Genomic DNA, 20,795 nt, shown 5'->3' with positions numbered 1-20,795 from the left:
TGTACAACATTAAACAAGTTTAGTTTTTGCAATTTAAGAATTTAACAAATTTATTGTAAACCTAAACACGTTACAAACTTATAATGCTTTTCTTTAGTAAGTGGTTTTGTTAAAATATCGGCAGTCATTTCAGAAGTACACAAATAATTCAAATTAACAATATTATCTTTTACAACTTCTCTTATAAAATGATGCCGCACATCTATATGTTTCGTACGAGCATGATACATAGGATTCTTACACAATTTTTGTGCTGATTGGTTATCATTAAAAATCGTAACAGAACAATGCCTACCTAACAATTCATACAACAGAGTTCTTATGAATAACGCTTCTTTACAAGAATCTGATAGAGCCATATATTCTGCTTCTGTGCTAGAAAGAGCGACTGTTCGCTGTTTTCTACTTTCCCACGATACAGAACAGTTCCCAATTTGAAACACAAACCCAGTGTACGACCTACGATCGACCTCACACGAAGCCCAGTCAGCATCAATATACCCATTGATGTCTAGACCACTTCTACTAAAAACAAGTTTGTAGTTTACAGTACCCTTTAAATACCGTAGTACGCGTTTCGCGGCCTTCCAATGACGCTGATCATAACAATCATTATACTGGCTCAGCATGCTTACCGCGTGCGCGATATCTGGCCTGGAGCTAACTGAAATATAATTTAAACAACCAATTAAATTTCTATATTCCAAATTCTCCTCCTTTTTATCAGCCTTTACAAGTTTCAATCCCGATTCCATTGGAGTTTGAGCTGGCTTACAGTCAGTCATATGAAAACGGTCTAAAACATTCTTTATGTAACTAGACTGATCAAGATAGATATTATCTTGGTTTCTTGTGATGCGCATACCAAGTATATGGCTGGCTGGCCCTAAATCCTTCATTTCGAATTCTTGCATGAGTTTCTTCTTTATTTCAACTTTCATTTGTGAATTTCTGGTTGAAAATAATAATATATCGTCCACATACAACCCAATGATGACTAATTCTTCACCATTTGATTTAAAATACACGCAGGGCTCTGAGGACAGTCTTCTGAAACAAAGTTTTGTAACCAACACATGGTTTATCTTTTCATACCAAGACTTCGAAGCTTGCTTTAGGCCATAAATTGCTTTATGCAATTTATATACTTTATGCTCACAGCCTTTTACTTTATAACCTTCCGGTTGTTCCATGAAAACTTTTTCTTGCAAATCTCCATTTAGAAAAGCAGTTCTTACATCCAAATGATCGATATCCATCTGCTTTTCAGCTGCTAAAGCCAATAATATGCGAATAGTGGAATATCGAACCACTGGAGAAAAAGTTTCCTCGTAATCAATTCCATAGCGCTGTGTAAAACCTTTAGCTACCAATCTGGCTTTATACTGCTTTAGATTTCCATCAAGATCTTTCTTTTTCTTAAAAACCCACTTGCACTTAATCGGTTTTTGATCTTTAGGTGGATCAGTTAATGTCCAACATTTATTTTTAATAAATGATTGATACTCATCAGCCATTGCTTTCTTCCAGTGAACAGCTTCAGCCCCTCCTAGAGCTTCTTGAACTGTCTCTGGTTCATCTCCAATGCAGGTCAGCATTGCAGTACACGCACTGTCATATTCCGATGTATCCATCGCATCTTCAAGTGTCGATTCACCTGGAATGTAAGTGACATCGGAAGGATCAACAGAACTACTGCTGTCAGAGTCATCTAACTCAAAAATACACTGTCTTCTGGGATTAGTTACAATCTCATTTTCTTCCCCTTTTTCTGGTGATAGTGAATTTTCAGACTGTGCCACTTCAACATGAGAATCATTTGAGTTTAAATTCTCAGTCTGTAAATTATTTATCATCATGAAAAAATCACCATTTTCACATTTTTCAGTGTTTTTTGTATAGAATTTGTTTTCAAAGAAAGCAACATCCCTTGATTTAATAATTTTGCTGAGATTCTCTGGATCAATCAATCTATAACCCTTACTATTTTCACAATATCCTACAAAAATGTAAGGTTTACATTTTGAATCTAATTTCTTACGATTCTGTGTCAAGGCATAAACCACACAACCAAATATACGTAAATGGCTAAGATTCACCTTCTCATTAGTCCATTTTTCCTCTGGCGTGCTACCGTAGACTGCTTTTGTAGGGGACCGGTTCTTCAAATAAACAGCGGTATTGACCGCTTCTGCCCAGAACTGCCCATCTAAGCCTGCGTCTCGTAACATGCTACGAGCCTTCTCGACGATTGTCCTGTTGGCCCGCTCAGCAACGCCGTTCTGCTGAGGCGAGTGCGGTATGGTAGTCTGGTGAATGATGCCGTTATCCTTCAAATATTCCTGGAATATAGAATTGACATATTCGCCTCCATTATCCGTCCTCAACAATTTTATTTTTCTATTGGTTTGGTTCTCCACCATTGCCTTGAAATGTTTGAAGTTATCGAAAACTTCACTCTTATTTTTCAGAAAATAAATCCATGTTTTCCTACTACAATCATCAATAAACGTGAGGAAGTAACTAGCACCACCGAAAGATTTCACTGGCATAGGCCCGCATAAATCACTGTGTACAACACCTAACAGTTCATTTGACCTACTTTGTGCCTTCTTAGGAAAAGGTAATTTGCTAAGCTTCCCCTTAACACAAGCTTCACATTGACTGAACTGTGATTTATCATAAGTAATACCACTAGCCATACCTTTCATTAACAAATGCATACTCCTCATATTGAGATGTCCTAGTCTCCTGTGCCATGTCTCCTGCGTAACAGAGTTAGCAGCCGCCTGGAAACTCAGCTCAGTTTCTTTCTTACAGCTCTCAGATGCTTTCTTCTGCACTAAATCTTGAGCTTCTGTATTTACCTTGGTAGTTGCAGATTCTACACTATTCCCTGAAAACATAGAACAGCCACCACATCCTACCACACACAGATCACGCTCTCTAACAGATTCTGCAGTTTCTAATTGATAAACACCATTTTTATGTACAGCTGTAGCTGCTAGCTTTTTACCATAGAATATATTACAACATTTTTCATTAAAAATAACTCTAAAACCCTTCCTAGTTAACGCACTGACTGACAACAAGTTTGTAGCTAAATTCGGTACATGATAAACTTCACTGATTGTTTTGATGCCTAATTTCAAATTTACTTTTACATCACCACGACCAGCAGTAAATAGTTTTTCACCATTAGCCACCTTGACTTCAGACACATAACCAGGAACAAAGTTATTTAGTATATTCCTGTCATGACACATATGACTACTCGCACCAGAGTCTATTAACCATATATCATTCTGCACACAAGCTGATAATGCTGTCAATAGTAACTGCCTTACTTACGTGCCGCCACCAACGCTGTTGAACTCGTGTCACCTTTTTCATCACGTCGCGGTCGATGCTTCTCCTGCATGAGCTTCGCTTTGACCACTTCACTCGACAGCTTGATATTAGAATTTTCAAGTGCCATTATGAGTGGATCAAAGTCTTGAGACAAGCCACTCAGTAAGAGAACTGCAACGAAATCGTCTTCCAGAGGTGAACCAATATCGTTCAGCTGTTGACTTAGGTCGCTAATCTTCGCAACGTAAGCTTCCATGCTTTCACATTCGCATAATTTTGTTGCAAACAAAAGACGAAGCAAACTCAGTCTCCTTGACAACCCCTTGTCTTCGTACGCCTTTTGCAAATTAATCCATGCATCCCGCGCCGTCTCTGCGTTCCTTACATGCGTAAAAACCGAGGGCTTTACTGACAAACAGATCTTAGCAAGAGCTTTCTGAGATCTCTTCATATGAGCCGCATCTTTGACATCTTCAGTTTTATCTTCCGAAACGACGTCCCATAAGTCCTCGTGAATGAGTAGCATTTTCAGTTGGAACTTCCAATTACTGTAGTTTTCTATGCCGCTCAACTTCTCCACAGGAGTTAAAGTCGAAACCGATGTTGATGTCGCCATTTTTACATGTATGGACGGGCGTTTTAGTTTATTTATAAAATTACTTTTATTCTGCCAAAACTCAAAAATAATTATATACAGAGCAAAGATAACGTCCTGGTCCCATAACCTGATGGGTTTTGGGCAGGAAAAAGCAAAGATTGTTAAATAAACTTAAGATTCTTTATTAGACGATGCGCGTAGTACGAAGGGTAAAGACGGAAGAGAGAAATTATAAGATGACACATAGGTATTTGACATACACATTTGTTTATACAAACTCTTTTCACCAACAGAGTTAACCTATAAATCTAGTACTTTACTGTTTAGACTATACTCTTATATGTCTAGGAATGCTAATGGCTAATCATATCTTGTTTATGTACCTTATCAGACCTGTCCAGTGACCCTAAAGATAGCATTATCTAATTTATCTAGACAAACACCTTGGTTAAGCAATGTTAAATAGGACACAAGCATTAATGAGACGAATAAGTTATAGTAAATAATAAACAAAATGTTATTTTGTTGTTTTGATAGCCAATTTCTACGTATTTTATATATAAAATATATGCTATGATTAAAAGTCGCCCAACACGGTAATGTATGCTAATTTTAACATTTTAATAGTATTATTTTTCGTATTTTTCACAATAAAAGCTATTTAGTTATTTATTCATTGTGTTGTAAAATTTAAAGAATTAAGTAGTATTTGTCATATAATTCTTGGATTTCAACAATGTAGATAAAATATTATAGTTTTAGAGGAAAGAAGACATAATATGTATGTCAATATAACATAAATAGATATCCTAACTTCTTTTAAATGCGAAAGTAGCTATGTCTATCTGGTCTGTCTGTCTTTTCTTCACGCCTCAACCACAGAACCGATTTGAATGAAATTTGGTAGTTTTGAAAATCTGATAGGAGCTCTTTCATTTCCTCTCATACTTACGCTAGCTCTTATGAGATAACATGGTTCTATGTGTGGACCTTTACCATTCATCAGAATATTCATGATTCATGGAGAACTTATTTATTAGTCGATAATCAATCGTGTTACAATTAAAATTGCACTTAATATTATCTCTATCAATTACTTTGAACGTAAGGTTAAATGTTAATTACATAAAATATACCAATGCCAATTGATAATCGTACTAAGTATTTATTATAAAATAAAATAAACATTTTTCAATCCGTCAAAAAGGGTATAACTTTTCTTAATGTAAGTTGATACCTACTCGTGTTAAATCCAATTACACCATATATTTTATATGTATTATGGTAGTCAAAATAAATTCATTATTCAATTTGCACATGTTATAACATCACCACTGCTCTAAACGGTGAAGGAAAACATCGTGAGGAAACCTACATATCGAAGAATCAAATAGGTGACATGCGCCAACCCGCACTGGGCCAGCGTGGTGGATTATGGTCATTGGTCAGTACCCTCATACGAGGCCCAGCAGTGGGAATGTAAATTGGCTGGTGATGATGATGAATTTCAGATACATGCACATATGAAAAAACAGGAAACATAAATCCTGCTAGTTTTATCTTACTTATAATTATTATAGTTTGTGCAGATAGATGTAATTATGTATGTTTATTTGCTTCTCTTTCATGCGAAAACCACTGAACGGATTATGATTGTACTTAGCAGTGATGTAACTTATCTACAAGATTACACAATGACTATAGAAATCCTTGTTTTTGCCTTACTTATATTGTAGTTCATTCACAGGTGAAACCGGGCAGCCCAGCTAGTAATTCTAAATAGGTATTAAAGCAATGCTAACCTACTACTTAGCTTTATATTATTATTTGTAGGTACTTATCTAGATACATAAATCTTTATAATTATATATACAGTACACAACCCTAGTAATTTTATTACAAAATATTAATAAAAAGCGACCCTTAGAGTAAACACTATAAAGATTACAATAAGGGTCCATTGTATAAGTTCATTGGCCATATGATTATCACAAGCTTGCCTCCCGGTTCCATCTATATTGGTGTACATCTGTTGCGTATATAGCGTAATTTGATATATGGATAGGGTTGTCACTTTTTATAATGGGAAGAGAAAATAACTGTTAAAGCATCGACGTGAAATAAAAAATAAAAATAAATAAGAGAGTCCTAGAATTTTTGAACATGTAGAGTATAGTGTGTGCACAAAATTTGACTAGATGGTTGCAAAACGTATAAATTTGTTGATAATTGAAAGACATATTTATAACCAAATTTAATAAAACTGAACTTCTGATAAAGGTAAGGCAGAAGAGAGTATATAGTTACAATAAATAATTTTGAATTTGACTTTGAGAGACAATTATTCATCGGGTAGAGCCGCTTACTACCTGTAAGCGGCTCTACCCGATGAATAAGGAAAGACATAGAAAAATACCTATGTAACGCAAAAAATGAGTTATTAAAAGGTGGTAAATGTTAAAATATGTAATGACGATTCAAAAATGCTTCTAAAAGAAGTCTAATTGAATAAATAAATGTTTGAGTTTGAATATTTTGTTTATTCCTCATCCTAAATAATATTATGTGACAACCCTGCGACCCACATCTGTCGGAACTGAGATGCCGAAAATGGCTCAAATAATGTTAATTAGTTATTTTTTTATTATTATCGCATTGAGACTGCTGCATTGTCCCAGAGTTAAAACCATGTTAAAAACATTTATCTTATATATTTTATAGATGGATAAATAGTTGTACCAAATATAGGCAAACACAGAATAAGTTTATTTTCAGAAATAAAGTTACGGGAGGCATCCGATTTTGGAATATATGCATTTAATATATTTCACTGTATTCAGATTTCATTTACGGATTATCTGCAAAGTTTTCACCAAAGAAATGAAAACATGAATTCCAAATATGTTCCTTTAATACACTTCAGTCCGCAGCTTTACCCGCGTCACCAATGTAACACCCGCTTTATTTCAGTTCCCGTGGGATTTTCAGTATAATATATACCTATTCTATGTGTTAATCCAAGTTATCCAAATTTCATAAAAATCGGTTCAGCAGTTTTTGCGTGAAGGAGTAACAAACAAACATACAAACTTTCGCATTTATAATATTAGTAGGATATTCTTGTATGCATTTTAAATTCCCTATATAAATCTCCGGGAACAAGGCGTACACCAAAAAAGTTCCGTCACATTTTATGCCTTTTAAACACACGCAAACAAGGAAGTTAAGCCCAAAATGGGATTACATAGGAAATGGGTTACGGACGTTAAAGTTTTATCGTAGTTTGGTTGCTACATGCAGACGTTAATAGTTTCTTCGTAATACGGACACATCTCTTTAGTTTTTATCTCAAAACTAGCTGTTACCAGCGTTGCTCCGCTCCTGTTGGTCTTAGCATGATGATATATTATAGCCTTCCTCGATAAGTGGGCTATCTAACACTGAAAGATTTTTTCAAATCGGCGCAGTACTTCCTGAGATTAGCGCGTTCAAACAAAACAAACAAATTCTTCAGCTTTATAATACCTACTATAAGTATAGATTTCCTTCCTGATATCTTATTGATAAAAACAAAATCAAAAAAAAAAGTTTTGTACATATTATTTTCATTAATAATAATTGATAGGAGTGGACATGTAAACCCTTTGAATTAAGGTATTGTTTTATCTGCCTAATCATAATGTTTGGATTTAATTCTTAGTTTTAAGAGATTTTCATACATTGTAGAGTTTGTAGAGCTACAAACATGACGTTTTAATCTACAATTATTTCAAATTTCTTTAAAATGTAAGAAAAGTCGCGGGAAAACTAGTATATAATTGGGACGGAAAGTGGAATATCAACGATACTATTCACGCAATCTACAGCTAATTCAAAATCATCAGGCTAAGATCTATTGGCTAGTCTTTGGGATGACACAAGCATTCAAATTATTCGTATGCATAATACATTATTACAAAGTATCCTTATTGATTCGTAATTTGTTAACCTGAATATCGATCCTTGATCAGTGTACAAAGTTAGAATTAAATCTGTCCGTTTAAGGGTGCTTTTCCACCAATTATATGCGAGGATGAGTAGCGAGGAATGTGTTTGTAAATAACCAATAGTATCGCTTCAAACGCTAAACGCTTCGAACTTTAAACGAAATGAAGCGATATGATTGGTTCTTATCTTGGTTCTTACAAACACATTCCTCGCTATACATCTTCGTACATTATTGGTGTAAAAGCAACCTAAAGTGGGTCAAAGTTGAGTTTAAAAAAGTCGGTTACAGACAAACATGCAAACACACAGGCGAAGCTAATAAAAGCGTGTTAAAAAGGACTTGTTACAAAATTGTTAATTTCACAGTCTTATTGTACATGTACAATCTGTGTCCATCATATTTGTGCAAGATACATTCGCAATATTGTGAGAGGTAACGAGTGGAGTGCTCTCATCCCTCATTGACATTCATTCAATAACAAGTAATTCAATTGTGTGTAATGTAATTGTGTTGACTTTAAGAAATCTTTAAATAAACACTCAGAAAAATGTTCTGAATAGGTATAAAGTTAAATAAAAATACGAAATTGTGGAGAGGTCGCCATTTTGTATTTAGTGTGACGTGACATAGGTGAATAAGAATTATGTGAACGACTGATATACATATTTAAGTTATTTAGGAGTATTTTTTCAGCTTTAAATAAAAGCATAAAGCAGCAAAAACATTAAAAGTACTTCTTAGATTCAGATAATCTATACTAATATAATAATATTATACAGCTGAAGAGTTTGTTTATAGGCTATAGGCTATAAAATATAAATCATTACCTACGCTAAGACTAACAGGAGCGGAGCCACACGGGTGAAACCGCGAAGCGCAGATAGTAAATAATAAGATTATATTTTAAACATGTGACCTAAGCATGGACTTTAAAAAGCTTCCACTGAGATTTGGGAAGAACTCGTGTATTTACTCATTTAAAACCATACATAAAATTAATAATTATTAACTAATAAGTAATTAACTTCCAACACTTTCACGTTTATATTTCCCCAGAAACACATCCCGCTTCACAATTCGTAAAAACTCACGAACTAGGAACTCCGCGATACGTCATGTATCTAAAATGGTGTCAACCGTTCCCACGCGTTTCCGTGTTTCTCACATTATTTAACACGGCACTTCAATTATCTTATGTACTGTTTATCATGAAGACATTGCATTAACAAAGCATTAACATACGGGTGATGTATTGTGGGAAATATCGACTTGAGGTGTGAAGGAAATCCATGTTATGTAACAAGTGTAGCAAGGAAGTAGGCTGAAAGTAATCTCGACGATTTTTCAATCGTAAAAAGTTTGCTGAAATTCACATAATATTGTTCTTAAACTTGCAATAAATGGCTACGATATTGGCTGAGATGCTCAGTCTAGTTGAAATAAGACCACAATTATAAGACATTCAAAAAGATATCGCCTGCTCAAGGTTAGCAAGGAGGCAATAAAATAAAATTATTAATGTTTTCAACTTCTGCAATATCTGTATTATGCTTATCCTCTGTCCCGATATATGAAGGACAACCAGCATTTCACATAAAATAACAATTTGTGCTAAATATACTGCTACCAATTCGCACTAGTGATGGATGACCTGAACTCTCATAGGAATAAACCCTGCAATAGGAAAAAATACGCTCAAGTTTTTAGTAAAATAATTTCAAAATAATGTTCTGTAAAATAAATAAGAACTGACCACACTTCATTTTATTTATCCCTTGCAAATCAATCAAAACATTCTTTATTTACCATATATATAAAATTACTTAACCTTCTTAAAATATGTCGACACTTGAGTGAAACAGAATATAATTTACATCAATTAAAGTTGATTAAAGCCGACTATGTGTCGACTTCCGATTTCCGGACGACCTTAAAGGCCGTAAGTTATCATATGCATTCCGGTGCATTGAACTATGTGTCACTCGATTTCTATAACGGGTTTAAAGTTTATTTTCGTAAAAATTAAGATTTGTTCGAAAATTAAAAGGATTACAAAGTTTACAATGTAACTACTACCTAAGCATAGTTGCTTCAAAGTTTTAGATTTATATAATAAGGACATACCATTATAAAATACTAGCATAGTCTAAAGCGTGGGCTTATGGCCTAAAGATTTTTTTTTAATCGGAACAGTTCCTAATATTAGCGCGTTCTAACAAACAAACTCTTCAGCTTAATATTAGTATAGATATAGAAAACTAATTTTTAGTTTCTGACGATTTTCACTTTTAACCGATATTTTGAGACATTTTCGCTCACTATAAATATTTACAGGCCGCCCGCGCCATTTTTAATTTAGCTAGACGTTGGTAAACTATAAAGTGTTTAAATCATAACCCTCCCCAATGCAGTCGGATAATAAAATGTGCCCTCTAGACCAGTAATATTAAAAATATATTTCTGAAGGTCTTTCTCAAGTAATAAAGAAGTAACATTATTTTTTGCGTCTAAATACCACCGCCAAGTATGGTGTTGCCCTTTATTTCCGCTACAACGATTTTATTTCTTCATTAGTCACATTTTAAATGTTCTTTAATTATTGTGTGGTTAAAAATAATAATGTCTGTTATTAATTAGGTACCTACAATATGTAGCATTACTTGACTGCCTACGTTGTAAAATATTTAAGGAAGAAATAACAAGTGATAACTGCGTTAAAAACAACCGACCTCAAACTTGCACTTGCAAAAATGCCCATAAAATAAAAACTATCCGAATAAAATTTTTATGGGACCAATTCGACACCATCCCGCATCAAACAAAAAAAGAATCACGTAAATCGGTTCAGAAGAGTAATCGGTGTAGGTACATACATAAAAAAAAATACCGCCGAATTGATAACCTCCACCTTTTTTTGAAGTCGGTTAATAATAGGTATCTATTTATAATTCTTATATTATGTAAATAACTTAAATTATCTCAATATGGCAATTTTTTTAACATTCGAAATCGCAAAAAAATGTTAAAAAACTAAAAAAAAAACGCGGTTTAAAATTTTGAAATTATTGTACAGATCCGTGATCTATAAAAAAAATGTGAGCGTGTACTAGTGTACACACGTAAGAAGTGAAACTTCTTTATGACTTTATTTTTCAAAAAATAATATACTATATATGCAACTTTACAGAAATACGTCGAATCACGCGTGGTAGGGATAAGAAAAAGATGGCGCGTAACGGAAAATGTCACGCGTAACGAAAAAATGTTACACTAAATTTTTTTCCAACCCCGATAAAGAAGTTTCACTTCAAAAATGATCCTTAAAAAGTGTAGCGTTTAAATTAAATCTCACCGTTTAAAGTGGGTCAAAATCTAAAGGAGTCGAATACAAATATACAGGTGAAGCTAATAAAAGCGTGTTATAAATAGCAACGGAATAACAGCAAATTATAGTATTGCTTGCGACAGATCCGCAAGAATTCGTCCGGTTTCAGCAGCCGTGTTGGGAGGCTGCATTAATTAGTTGAGACGGTCTCCAGTGGAAGCTAAGCTAAACATATATTGCTTTCTTCTTTTAAAGTTTGTGTTATTGGTTCTTGCGTGCTACAAAGAAAAGATTCCATAAGATAAAATATAGTCATGGACTATAATCATCAAATTCTAATATTACTTTAAATTTGATAATAATTGTTTCACTGTAGGCACCGCATAATTGTATTTGATACATTTATAAACTTTTCAGACAATTTCCGTTTTCTTTTGCAATTTTCACGTTGACGATTTCGTTTAATGAATCTATTTAAATGTTTTGTATCTTCATATTTTGAATTATTTACGTTTTATTATTTAACTTTATGTTTTTGAAATCAATTGTTAGATAATACTTTCACGATGGACAACAACCCTAACTATCCTTACAATAGAAATACCTGCGTTTCGAGTTGCAAAATTGCGTTACAAACAGACAGAAACATATTTTAACATTTGTTTATTATACAATAAGGAATGCTACATGAATGTCACCTTGGATTAGCTGGTTTGTCCCTTTGGTACAGTGCTTAGAGAGTAACTAACTAGGTATAACAATTCATTGAAAAAAGAGCACTCGAGATAGCAAATTTTGCTAGAAGGAAAGATTCCTTTATTTTTAAAGCGAAATATAACGGCATTCAAAGATTTTCGAAAATTCACTTGCTTTTGTCGATTTGAAGAATGAAATAACATTTTTTTTTTAATTTTTAATTAGTTCCAAGTTCCCGGTCGAAGCAAGTGAATTTTCGAAAATCTTTGAATGCAGTTTTATTTCGCATTAAAAATAAAGGAAATAGGAATGTTTCCTTCCAGCTATTTTTGCTATCTCGAGTATTTCGAGTAGGTGGGCCCATCGAAAATTTCCACAGTATATACCAGACAGAAGCAAAGGTAAGTACATTATAGTATTTTTCTTAATCCCAGCGAAGTAACTCTACTCTATAGAACTCTACGTACCTACAACTCTCTGTACAACTCTACAGAACTCTGTACAACTCTACAGAACTCTGTACAACTCTACAGAATCTGTAAGAAACTCTTTTAGTTGCGTAAGCTTTATTATATTTAACTGAATGAAAAAAATATACTCATATCTATTATATTATATTTAATCTTGAAAAAAATGATTTGGGGAGAGAGCAAAAAATTTTATCATCTGTTGAACCATTTGCTTCATTCAGAATATATTTAACTACATTATGTTTAACATTTACTTGTATCGATATCTATCAAACCCCATCAAAACCGTTCCATCAATTTAACTGTCAAAAAGCTGCGCTCGCGCATGGCGCAACGAAATTCTACGTTTAGAGGTGTCATACATTACTCTTGTTGCCTAATTGTATTCGAACCTGCTACCCACGGCTCATTGGGTAATTCGTGATGAATTAGTACTAGCTGAATTGATTAACATTTGCTATAAATAACTTTGTAGTGAAAGTATAGAACCGACTTCAAAAATAGGGTGCGATTTAAGTGTTTTGTTAAATGTAAGTGCTAAATATGAGTAACACAATATTTGATTACAGGATGATAATCGTAAAACGTTATCTTTAGGATTATCGCTTATATCTGTACCCGAAATAGTCTTTCTATTTTTAGACTAACGTAAAAATATATGATCCAATGTCATTAATGTAATAATATAATACAATCATCTTCAAATTAGCTGTCCCGGTAAATGTTGACCAACCGTACTCTATGGGTGAGAATTATAGTTCACCGATTCTCTGATCTTGCCAATAGGCATACAAAGTACAAACTTTGAAAAATCTCATGACAATCGGTCCAGCAGTTTCGCAGGAGTAGGTACCTATGGTAAGTAACATTGTAACCATCATAAAAAAAAAAATTATACTCTGTAGGCTGTAGTTTAACTATATCGTTGGTATAAACCGCATAGCAAACCATAATGCTATGTGACAATAAGCACGTAGACCAAAATGATAAAAAATCGTAAAAATATCAATTACACATAATATTGTTATCAACGACCGATAAGAGCAAATATTTCGCGACAGGAACTATAGATTAGCAGATAAGATTGCTTTAATTGGCGGTTTTGGCGCCAAAATGCTTAGCTTTTGTGCTAAATGCGAAAGTTTGTGTTTGTTACTCTTTCACGCGAATACTACTGAACCGATTACAATGAAATTTAGCACACATATAGAGGGTAACTTGGATTAACACATAGGGTAGGTTTTATCCCGTAAATCCAACGGGAAGGGGAACTATGTGGGTTTCTCTTTGAAAACGCGGGCGAAGCTGCGGGCGGAAATCTAGTTAGTCAATAATGAACTTTCGTGCTTCTGTGTTGTTGCTAATGTCATATCAATATTCATTTCATATAGATCAAGCTATTTTTGCTAATTATTGGGTTTTACAATTTCACATGTTACAAATTATGATAATACTTATGGCAGCAATAAATTTATTACTCAATTGCCATAAATAGCAAATTATCTTTTTATACGAATCCATTAAAGACGAAAGTGTTAACAAATGGGAAATTCTGTTTGTTCTGTGTTGCCATAGACGATAGACTTCATCAATTATTTTTTACGCGTGTGAACTGTCACTGATGTGAATTTTCCCGCCTTTGTGTGATTATTGATTATTTTCTTTTAAAATAATTGTATTCGCGTTTATAATGAGTATTGTTTTAATTGTATTTTTTGTATTACTGTGACACTAAAATATAAAATATATTTTTTACTGGTAAAAAAATTCACAAAATAACGAACCATACTAATAAAAATTTCATTCATTTTCACCCTTCCGAAAATAAAAAGAGTAGAATAGCATACAATGCAATACTCTTATATTTAGTACAATTGTGTTTCCCCTAAGCCTTATGTAGTTATGTGTATAGTCGTAAATTATATTTTATATGCCAACAACAAATAAACTTATTTTTTTTAATTTAAAGTATGTACATTGTACAATCTGGTTCCGTTTCTAATTCTTTATTCTGATGTATTACTTATATTATTGCTAGCTTTCCGCCCACAGCTTCGCCCGCTTTGTTTAAAACCTAATAAATTATAATATACACTAAAACCTTCCTCTTCAATCACTCTATCTAAAAAAACCGCATCTAAATCGGTTGCGTAGTTTTAAAGATTTAAGCATACAAAGGGACATAGGGACAGTTTAAGCGACTTTATTTATACTATGTGGTGATAAGGTTTCAGTTCAGTACTTTTTGAACCGATTCATTTCAAACATACTTCTTTCCTCTTTATTATGTTAATTTAGTATACATAATACATATAGTCGTAGTATCACCCAGGCTTTCAAAATAATTAATAGGTACCAATCTGTACCTTTCTTGTAACCTTTCTTTTCCAGTACCTACGTATCAGCTTTTAGGCGAAAATTTCTGCTTCAGTAAAAATCGAAGCGTAAATATTAGTTCATATTATTCTTCTCTACCAATTGTACAGAACCCTAATTGTTTTAGCCCTAACCAATAAAACCACTTGAAAGCAAGTACGCTTGACTCAATGGGTTGTTTATTGAAAAGTTATTGGTTAAATCGTCGATATCCCGACAATGACAGCTGACCCCAGCACTAATTCTGGTGCTCAATGGCCTGTTTCCGATAGTGATGTGCTGCAAATCGCAATTATCGATAGCTTATGATTGATCTTGTATGGATCTCCGTTTGCTCAATTATTGCGAAAATGACATTTCAATTTTCAGTAATATATTTGTAAATGTTTATATAGTTCATAGACGGCTCACGGCTATGTAGAATAATTAAAGATATGTTATTTGTTAAGTTAAAACAAAAAAAAAATATATAATTATTAACTAAGTCACCACAACCATGCTTATTAAATAATTTTGGTTATAAAACAAACAGTTACGGTAAACACAGATTTAATGACCAATGCGTTGCTTACAAACATAATCAAATACCCATTAATAAAATATGCAAGATTAACTAGGTACGTAAATACAAAAACCTGAGCATCTATTTACAATGCATCAAACATTAAATGCAACGAAAATAAAGTTATTTAACGTTATATATTCCGTTAAATATACAAATTGATGTAAATTGAAGCAGGCAGAAGGCGCTAGTGCGAAACTAAATAATCTCATTATTGAGCTTTTGCGTCACGCCAATGCCAAGGTCGGAAACGGCTAAACATAATTAGATCCTGCATCTAGACTCAGAATTTTACGATGCATAATTTCCTATTTTCAGGACACGGCGTTCAATTGTGAAAAAAATAATGCCATATAACACAGATAATTAAATCGATTTCGGATTTGAAAAATAAATTATTTAATGTGTGTAAATATTTATCTTATTGACAATAGAAATTATAGGATACATTATCGTCTTAAGGATGTAATACAATTTTTTGTCTGCAGTGGAAACGATCATGTTTGTGATAGTGACATATTGTTATTAAAACATCATTACAATTCTTATCGACTCTGGTACGTCACTAATAACTATAGCAAGGCGCAGCGGAAACGAATTTACGAGTGCAGGGCGTCTTGCAGTCACGGATGTTATTCACGCAAGTTTAAGATGTCGTATGTTTGTTTTAACCGACTGCGAAAATAGTGATGTCAAATTTAGCTTTTTGTTGTTCTTAAAAAATTCGAACCGACTCTAACAATAAATTTTACGAAATCTGTAATCAATAGTGTTATAAGAAATAATATTACATATTAAAACCAATTCAATCATTATCCATTCCATCTCTAAATGAAGAAAATATGTCATAGTAAATATTAAATACTTAGGTACCTACTGGTTTTAATATACTTGTAAAAAAACTTGATGCGTTTTTTTTAATACTTCTGTAACTATCAAAATAAAAAAAATTAGGTACGCTATTTTTCATACATGATAGACTGGTATTTTTTATGACAGGAACATTAAATGCCAATTAATTCAATGTTAGTTATAAGGTTAGTTATTATAGGTCTACCAGAATCTGATGGCATATTTATAATTAAGAAATAAAAGATTTTCATATGGCAATGTTATTTGACAACTATCAAATTGGTTGTCAAATAATTTGTCTTCTTTGGAATTGATGAATAATTTTTAGGATTTTGTCTAAAAAATCTTCGAAAATGTCGAAAAAGCCGCTGCAATCACAACAAGAGATGTTGTTTATAACGTGTATGGAAAAACATTCGATGAAGAAGGGTCAAACACATCACAATTTTCAATGTTGAATATTTTATTGGTAAATTGGACTTACCCGTTTTGATACTTAAAATTAAAAATACATATTATAAGTAGGTAACTATAATATTGTTTGTTGATTACAATATAATTTTATGAAAACTTATTACAAGAGTTTCCAATACGGCTATTCGTCAAGTCCAAGCTGTCCAAGTCAATTTGATATTGTGTGTATCTGTTAATACTTACGAAAATAAACATAGTTTTTATTTATTTTATAAAAAAATTATTAGCATTATCTAGTTTTGATCTGCATTATCATTACATCCATATTTTTACATGGCATAATGATAATGAATAATATACAAATATAGGTATGTGTAAATAATAATATGTATATCATAGATAAAAGCTTAGATAAAAGTTATATGTATAATACACATGTAAGTATGTACCTACATAATATTAAGTGGATATCTCATTATTAAGTACATTATTGTTCACTTATGTAATGTGACTAATGATGTTGAGGACAAAATAAAAAATAAGCCGTATCAAGATCGTTCAGTCCATTTTCCCTAGGGTTGCACACTCAAAATTTTGATTTCCCTAATTGCCATCAGATTCTGGTTTACCTATATAAGTATTGGCCACACAATATTTTAATAAACAATATATTTTGAAGTAATATAAAATACAAACTTACAACATGGAACTAAGCATGGAACTATATAGTTCCATGCTTTGCACACATTTTGACAAAAATAATGTTATGTCCACACGATCAATTTATGTGCTTTACCTACACCGTCTAGACGATTTATAACCTGTGTGCTATTAAAATGACAAGTAGCCATGCGTCATACGTAGCTAAAGCAATTTGCTAGAAAAGCTTGCGTGACCCCCACCCCCACCCCTATGTGAAAACCCCTGTGTGCATAACCACCCTGCTACCAGCTCATTTAAATACCTACAATATAGAATTTGATTAAAGGTTTATTTATTAATTAAAGAATAAAATGTAATGCAATTATTATACTAATTATATTTTAATATTGACAAAAGAATATTAATAAAAGAAAATATTTTTTTTTTGTTTCATTAATGTCCATCTGTATGACTCTTTGTTCTGTTTCAATTTTAAAAATGCTATCAAATGGTTTGAAAATTCAGTGGCAAATAGGTGACGTTCTATAATATAAAGTATAAACCATAGAGCTAACAAAATTGACGAGGAACTTGTTTGAAACCATTTTTTTTTTTAAACAAACATACCTAATAATATTCAATGTGTTTGTATAAAACCCCGTTTTCAAGGTAATTGCAACGAAGTTGGATGAATGTCAAAAGTAAAAAAAACTTATTTACATAATACTATGTAAATAAAAAATAAAGAAAATAAATTGAGTGTATACCGAGAAGAAAATAAAAGGATCAAGTCAAGTTTTGTATTTTAGAATACTACTGTTAAATTCGACATGAAGCATATCGGCCCTGTGGCGCAACGGATAACGCGTCTGACTACGGATCAGAAGATTCCAGGTTCGAATCCTGGCAGGGTCGTGGAAAAACTCTTTTTATTTTTTTTTAAAGAAAATCTTAATTATTTAATACTTTTTACAATACACAAAAACTTATATAATTTCTTTTTTGGTTGTTTACTGTAAAATTGTACAATCTGCAAGTTTTCAGTTAGATAAGCTTTTCTTAAATCTACACTAGATGTCGCTGATAACACTGATAACAAAAATTTATGTAATCAGATAACTCAATTTCAATAGTCCTACTGACATTGTAAATGCGAAAGTTTGTGAGGATGGATGTTTGTTTATTACTCTTTCACGCAAATACTACTAAACCGATTACAAAGAAATTTGGTATGTATGTAGATTGTAGCTGAAGACCTAGAATAAGACAGAGGCTACTTTTTATCCCGGAAATCTTACAGGGACGGGAAATATGCCGGTTTTTCTTTGAAACACGGGTGAAGCCGCGGATGGAAATCTAGTAATTTATAAACACTGGATTCTGGAATTAGAAGGAATAAAAAACATTTTTGCCACTAAATCATTATTACATAATATTATATTATAATATTATATAAATAGTACACAATAATATCCAACAATATAAATAGAAAATCGATCTTTCTATCTAGGCACGAACCTTGGTTTCAGCCTAACCCTAAAAATAGATTTTATCAAAACAAACTTAGTAGGTAGTTATTTAAAGAAATATCAAAAGGTATTAGGTAATGTGGTACCTATTTTTATATACCTACCTAATAAATAAATATATAACCCCATAAGTACCACATATTAATCAAAGTAATTTAAATGGAATAATATATGTAGCTAAAGAGTTTGTTTGAACGCGAAACAATTCAGGAACTGTTGGTCCGATTTGAAAAAATTTTTTCGGTGTTAGATAGCCCATTTATCTAGGCTATATATCATCACGTTACGACCTATAGGGGTGGAGCCACGGGGGTGAAACCGCGCGGAGCAGCTAGTCTATAATATAAAAATTAATCGCAAAATAGGTATGTTGGTAAGCGCATAACTAGAGAACGGCTGAACGGATTTCGTTCATTAATTTTTTATAATATTCCTTGATGTTCGAGGATAGTTCTTATGGAGAGTTAACGTAAACACGTACCACGGGCGAAGCCGGGGCGGACCGCTAGTATTACATAAAATAAGCATGCGAGGTTTGTCGTGTTTCTGCGTACTTAAACCCTGCCTCAACCCTGTCTCAAAGTTAAATAGAGCGTAAAGGATTAACCATTAATTCTACTTTATGGCCGGCGGTTTGCGGACATTAAACTTATAGCATTAACTATTGCCCCTATTTCTCTCGTCTATTTAATACTCAATGATTTATACTAGCTGTTTGCCCTGGCTTCACACGACTTGTGCCGAGATTGCTTACAAAAAATATAGAGCGCTTAGAAATAGCTTTTAGGTAATATTAATAAAAATAGGTTAAATTATCAGATAGATAATATTAGATTCTTATTAGAATTCAGATGGAATTTTATCAAGAAGAGTATTATATTTTACGAACAACTTACCATCATATATTTTTGTCAATATTATGCCAAAAAATGCTTAGTCAACTTAAAAATAAATCGAATCATTTTGCAATTATTATCAATTACAATTTATGTTTTGTAGAAATAAACCTAACGGACTCGTAAATTTATTCAGTAAAAATGCTACATTACAGATAGATGACATAGACACATGTAAAGCCTAGTAAAGTGGCTAGTATTACTGAAAAATAGAGTAAGATCCGAGAACCGTAAGACACAACTTATTTTCTAAAGCATATAAGTTTTGGTTCACAGTAGTCTCTAGTGTACTTTTTAATATCTGAATATTTGTGGAGCTCTACCGGTGACACCTTCGCCACCTGAGCCAAAACTTTTATCAGACGTTTTAAAGCTCTAATAATAATAAATGAACTTAATTTATTTTTAAAGGTCTGATTTTTGGATATGTTATTAAGATAACCATTACAATGTTATATTTAATCAGTCAGACAAATTGCAATCTTGGACTAAAAGATATTCTTAAAAAAATAAAACTATTAGCTATGAAATATCTTATCACAGTTTAACCCGATTTATCGAACGCTAAAAAACCCATTGTTTTCACACAAAGACGTTTTTCACGCGATGTGGGGTGACTACCTGGTGATGTTAAATGGCGTTTAAATATCTTAGGGTTCCGTATAAAATTTATTTAATTTTCATACACATATGCAAATGTGACTCAGAGTTCAAAGCATCCGACTGCAATCGAAATCAGTGGTTGGAAGATGGTCCAGACCTCAGAAAATACCTAATTTTCAAACCATTTTTCATATTCCCTACTAACATTGCTATACTGGAGAACTAAACTCTACGAGAGAAAAACTCTTGTGTATGCAGTATAATATAATCCTTATATGTATTAATTATTATATTTTATATATTAATATCTATATTACTTAGTCTCAGTTGAAATTAGCTTCTTCGTAAATTCGTTAAACTTTTGTAGCTTTTATTATAATAGTATATTATTTTTAATACGGAACCCAGAGTAAGCGAAAACTCGCACTTGACCGGATTTTTTATTTATAAACGTGCCTTTGTGGCAAAGATTCAGCTTAAAATGTAATAAAAA

The 20,795-nt window shown here is 32.6% G+C and overlaps 1 non-coding gene across 1 annotated transcript; it reads left to right on the top strand.

The window, feature by feature from the left end:
• The first annotated feature begins 18,116 nt into the window (after positions 1-18,116).
• Positions 18,117-18,189, top strand: Trnar-acg. The gene has a single exon. It is a non-coding gene; the product is annotated as a tRNA-Arg (tRNA).
• The last annotated feature ends 2,606 nt before the right edge of the window (positions 18,190-20,795 follow it).

Source organism: Colias croceus, chromosome 19 (assembly GCF_905220415.1).
Source record: "Colias croceus chromosome 19, ilColCroc2.1".
In the NCBI taxonomy this organism is placed as follows: domain Eukaryota; kingdom Metazoa; phylum Arthropoda; class Insecta; order Lepidoptera; family Pieridae; genus Colias; species Colias croceus.
The sequence above is the reverse complement of the archived record's forward strand: the minus strand, read 5'-3'. Positions and strand labels throughout refer to the sequence as shown.